Raw genomic sequence first — 5967 nt, forward strand, 5'->3', positions numbered from 1 at the left:
CAGCAAAGCTCACTACCTTTGAGTAAGCCAGTTTGGGCAGAACATATATATCAATAATCCAGAGTCAACACGAAACCATGCATCAAAAGCCAATAGACAAACCGGGTGACTATGAACAACATGTCTAGTTTCCTATGTGATTGAAATGTCTTATGTCACAGCGCCTCCTAGGTTTGACATTAATGATTTGAAGCTGTAACCTCACAAAAATTATGTGCCTCATGTGAAACTTAGCTCTTCTCTTCCTTTTCTTTTCTTTCTCTTTTTCAGTTTAAAGCTTTTGCCTGCAGACACAACTGAGAAACACGATAAAGATAATAAATATTGTTCTGCTTGCTCATGCCTACAATGATCTCATCTCTGATTCAGCCATACCTGCAGACCGGTGCCTATGCTGAGGGGTGCCTGCAGTTGAAAGTCAAGTGGTAGCTTGCTGTACGTGTTTACTAAAGCCCACGCTGGAACCAAACCAGCTCCTTTGTGTAAATAAAGTTATCACAGGCAGCAATGCCCAGTCATGACAGAATCCCATGGGCCCCACACTCATCAACCCAGAGGCCTGAGGCTGCCCAAGAACAGGGGAGCTCCAGGAGCCACACATTCCACCTGTTGTTTTCTCTCTAAATACTCATCCTCGCCAACATCCCATGGCTTGGGTCCCATGCTGCAGCTACTGAGGATGCTCGGGAATTAACAGCCATGTGCACATAATGACTTCAGTTGAGCAGATGGAGATCCAAATACCATCCTGGTCACCAATACAGTCATTAGAGAATGTGGCCTGTGGTCTGTAATCAGCTGGGCTCCTGTGGACATCAGTTGAAGTGGACAGCTGCAGCCTCACCCTCTCCGGGGAGAGACAGCAACAGAGTAAAGTCCTGAGCCTAGGATTCCTGTCACTAATGTCTGGGACGTGTCACTTCTGTGGACCTCAGATGTAACTAGATGACCCCTGAACCCCTGTCTCTGGCTGCAGTGAGTCCCTTCTGCTTCGCCCGCCGTGCCCAAACTGGTTTCCATCCCTAGCCGTTCCCAGCAGATCAGAAAGACCCGTTCCTCCAGCTGCCATTCAGAAGTCCCCACTCTCCACTAACTCCGGCTGCCAGCCCTCCCATCCTGAATTAAACCCCTCACCTTTGCTAACTCCTGCCTGGCTTTCTTCTCCTGCTATCGATTCCAGGACCTTTGGTCCCGGTGTCCCCTTACATCGAAGTCCCAGAAATCTCACTGTTGCTGCTGTACCCTGGGGTCTCCAACTCCTCGCCACCCCCTTTCTCAGATCTCATAAACATCACTGAGCCGCCCCAGGCCTCAGGACAAAAAGGATTAAGCAAAATGCACATATCACATCTGCCACTCAAAGACTTTTTAATCCGGATGCCTGCCCAAGACCGGCAGTCCCTCTGTCATCGCTCGCCCCAGGGATGAAGCTACCTATCTTCTCCAGCAGGAGTGCTTCAACTTTAAAGACCCTCTCCTCTGCCACGGCACTGGGGCCTGAGGGGAGGCTGTGATTATTCAACACAGATCAGCGGCCCTCGACTCCCTTCTGCTGTGCACTGATCTCCTGCTCGTCACACGCTTTGCACATCGCCGGCTGCCACTTCTGTACGGCACTGCCCCTGTATGGATGCTGATAGACGCTATACAAAAGCCTATTAAATTAATCTAGTCTCTGCCATGCCGGCCCCCTAATGACATGGTCGGTAAGAGGTTCTCTAAACTGAATTGCTTCCAGGGAAAGACAGACGGTTTACCTCGCTGGGCTGGGCTTAAAGAACAAAGCTGTAGCCATTAAGGGGATTTCCTCACCACCCCATGCTGCTATACCCGAATTAGAGGCTAGGTGTAGGAAGCCACTTCCTGGGATCCTAGAGATGAGCTTGCAAAGCATTCAGTCCCAGTACTTACACTTTCTCTTCTGTGCCTTCCATTCCATACGGTGCATCCTTCTCGTCTTTTGCCATTGTCTCCTTTTCTGACTTCGCTAATCTAGTTTCTGTAGGTTCCCCTATCCCGGACATTTCACCCAAATGGAATGATATGATACACGGTTTTTTGGGTCTGGCTTCTTTCACAGCATATTTTGAAAGTCAACATCGTAGTGGGTATCAGTACTTTTTTTTTTTTAATTGCTCAATGATATTCTATCATAAGGATATACACTAGAATTCACTCATCTACAGGGGATATATTCCAAGAGCCACCCCCATGGACATCTGAAACTGCAGATAGTCCTGAATCCTTCCTACAGTACATTGTTTTCCTGTAAATATATATCTATGAATAAAGTATAGTAAGAGATTAACAACAATAACTAGTAATGACATAAGACACTTATAACAATAGACTGTAATAAAATTGCCAGCATCACTAGTCTTGTAGTTTGAAGCTCTTAAGTAGAATACTTGAACACAAGTGCTGTGATTCTGCAATTGTTAATCTGATAACTGAGCTGGCTATCAAGAGGCTAATGAGCCAGTAGTGCACATAACACAAAAAAACTGGGCAAAGGAGTGACTCACATCTCAGGTGGTATGGAGCGTGGGACTGCTTGAGATTTCATCATGTGACTCAGGATGACAACTGAAAACCTATGAATTGCTTATTTCTGGAGTTTTCCATTTAATATTTTCAGACCTCAGTTGATCAGATGTAACTGGAACCTGAGAAAGTGAAACCACAAGTAAGGAGAGACTGACCCACCACCCTTTTTCTATCTGTTCATCTATTGGTGCACATTTGAGTTGCTACCATTGTTTGATGATTATGAATAATAATCATAACCTTTTATGTAAAACTTTTCCTGTGGACATGTTTTCACTTCTCTTGGGCATAACCTACGAGTGGCACTGATGGGTCAGGAGGTAACACTGTGCGTGGCATTTTGAGAAACATCGGGCTACTTTCCAAAGGGCCTGCACCATTCTTGCCAACAGGTATGAGGGGCCCCATATTTCCACATGATCAGCAACATTTGTTACTATTTGTTCTTTGGGTTCTCTTCATACTAGTGGCTATGAAATGGTACCCCAGTGTGGTTCTGATTTGCATTTCTTTCTGTGATAGTCAGTGGCATCTTTGTGCTTGTTGGCCATGTACATATTTCCTATGAAAAAACGTTTGTGTAACATCCTCTCTCCCATATTCATTACAGTAGCATTCACGACAGCCAAGAAATGGAAATGTCCTGAGTGTTCAGCAACTGCTGTATGGATAAATACAGTGTGATACATACACACAATGGGCTACCATTCAGACATTAAGAATGAAATCCTGACTTTAATGCACAGCTCTTGGTGTCTGTAACATCCTCTCCTTTCTTCCTGGGCAATGAGATCCGGTAGCCAGAAATCCAACATGTCTATTCTCAAGATGCATGCCCAGGAGATCTTTGACTCTCACCTGAACCCCACTGTTGAAGTTGACCTCTACACTTCCAAAGGTCTCTTCCAAGCTGCTGTGCCTAGTGGGGCCTCCACTGGCATCTATGAGGCCCTGGAGCTTCATGACAATGGCAAGACCCACTCCTTGGGCAAGGGTGTGTCAAAGGCTGTGGAGCACATCAATACAACTATTGTACCTGCCCTGGTTAGCAAGAAACTGAACATCGTGGAGCAGGAGAAGATTGACAAGCTGATGATCCAGATGCATGGGACGGAGCACAAATCCAAGTTTGGGGTCAAAGCCAACATGGAGGTGTCCCTCACGGTGTGCAAGGATGGCGATGGAGAATGGGGTGCTCCTGTACCGCCACACTGCCGACCTAGTGGGCAACACCGAGGTCATCTTGCTGGTCCCTGCCTTCAATGTGATCAACGCCAGCAACAAGCTGGCCATGTGGGAGTTCATGGCCCTGCCTGTGGGTGCAGCCAGCTTCAAGGAGGCCATGCACATCCGGGCTAAGGTCCACCACAACCTGAAGTGCGTCACTGAGGAGAAGTACAGCAAGGACTCCCCCAGCGTGGGCTAAGAAAGCGGCTTCATGCCCAACATCCTGGAGAATAAGGAAGCCCTGGAGTTGCTGAAGAATGCCACCAGGCAGGCTGGCTACACAGACAAAGTGGTCATCGGCATGGATGTGGCCATGCCCCAGTTCTTCAGGTCAGGGAAGTACAACCTGGACTTCAAGTCCCCTGACGACCCCAGCAGGTACATCTCACCCGACCAACTGGGCGACCTCTACAAGTCCTTCATCAAGGACTATCCAGTGGTGTCCATTGAGGACTCCTTCAACCAGGATGACTGGGTGGTCTGGTAGAAATTCACAGCCAGTGCCAGCATCCAGGTGGTGGGTGATGACCTCACAGTGACCAACACAAAGTGCATCTCCAAGGCCATGAGTGAAAAGGCCTTCAACTGCCTTCTTGTGAAAATCAACCAGATTGGCTTGGTGACTGAGTCCCTACAGATGTGCAAGCTGGCGCAGTCCAGTGGCTAGGGCACCATGGGGTCCCACCAGTCAGGAAGACGGAGGACACCTTCATCGCTGACCTGGTGGTGGGGCTTAGCACGGGGCAGATTAAGACCAGTGCACCATGCCGATCTGAGCACCTGGCCAAGTACAACCAGATCCTCAGAATCAAGGAGGAGCTGGGCAGCAAGGCCAAGGTCGCCGGCCGGAACTTCAGAAACTCCCTAAGCAAGTAGGCCGAGGCAGGCCCACATCCAGGCCTTGGGCCCAGGTAGTTAGGTCCCTTCCTACCACGGCTTCTGTAGACACCAGAAGGGCCACCCAGAGCCCGTGACCCCAGCTCTGATCGTCATGCTCATCACCTCGTGTCCCAGTACATCTGGAGCCCTGTGTGCCCCAGGCCTGGTTTCCAGTGGTTCTGTTGTGAAATAAATGCCCCAGCACCTAGGAGAAAAAAATAAAATAAAATAAAATCCTGCCATTTGCAACTAGGTAGATGGGACCAGATTATTATGTTAAGTGAATTAAGCCAGGCTAAGAGAGGCAAGTGCTACATGATCTCATTCATCTAAAAAAGTTGATCTCATAGAAGCTGAAAACAGAACAGGGGTTAGCAGAAGCCAAGAGAGTGGGGGTGGGGGCGGGAGAAGACATGTTGACCAGCAGGTACTGAGTGCTGTGGGGTGGAAGGAAAAGCTCAGGTAAGCTATTGCACAGTATGGTGACTACAAGTACAGGAATGTTCTGTACATGACTGTTTTCAAAACCTAGAAGAAAGCACTTTAAAGGTTTTCAAAATAAAGAAATTATAACTGTTTGGGGAGATGTGTTTAACCTGATTTAAACATTACACAATGAATACATGTATGGGGAAAGCATGGTAGCCCGTTAATATGTACAGTGCTCATGTTTTTATGTATTAATTTAAATTTTTTTAAAAAATTAAAATTAGAAATGCCTTGCAGATCCTTCAACCATTTTCAATAGAGTATGTTGTCTTTTTAGTTGGCCTGTTGAATCCACCCACCTCTCTCCAGTTCCCTAACTTAAGATACCACCCTCTTTCTCCTGGACCACTGGAAAGGCCTTCAAACTGTTCTTCCTGTGGCCACTTTTGCTTCCTATCAACCTGCTCTCCATATAGAACCAGAATAATAGTTTTAAACTGAAAATCTTATTTCCCCACTTCTTTAATGCTCCAGCAGTTTGCCATCATTCTTAGGACAGAGCCCCAAGTCTTTCATGTGGCTCACAGGACCCACAGCGGCATCGCCACCCCATTTGCAAGCTCTCATCCCCTCTGTGTGCGCCAACACCAGCCTCCCTCAGACTCTCGGGCACTTCAAATCCCTTCTTACCTCTGAGCTCCACACAGGGTACCGGCAACAGACCCTCACCAAGCACCTGGTATGCACCAGGCACAGGGCTGCTGCTGAAGGGACTGCAGCAATGACCAAGACAGATCCACACCCTGATTGCTTGGGGTGCCCAGTCTGGATGGGGAGATATTAGGTCAACAAGTAATTTAAAATGGCTATACGATGCCAGTTGCA

The 5967-nt window shown here is 47.7% G+C and overlaps 1 pseudogene; it reads left to right on the forward strand.

Moving 5' to 3' along the window:
* The first annotated feature begins 3297 nt into the window (after positions 1 to 3297).
* Positions 3298 to 4650, forward strand: LOC102008791 (annotated as a pseudogene).
* Positions 4651 to 5967: the final 1317 nt, after the last annotated feature.

This window comes from Chinchilla lanigera, unplaced genomic scaffold (genome assembly GCF_000276665.1).
Source record: "Chinchilla lanigera isolate Chin_1 unplaced genomic scaffold, ChiLan1.0 scaffold00046, whole genome shotgun sequence".
In the NCBI taxonomy this organism is placed as follows: Eukaryota; Metazoa; Chordata; class Mammalia; order Rodentia; family Chinchillidae; genus Chinchilla; species Chinchilla lanigera.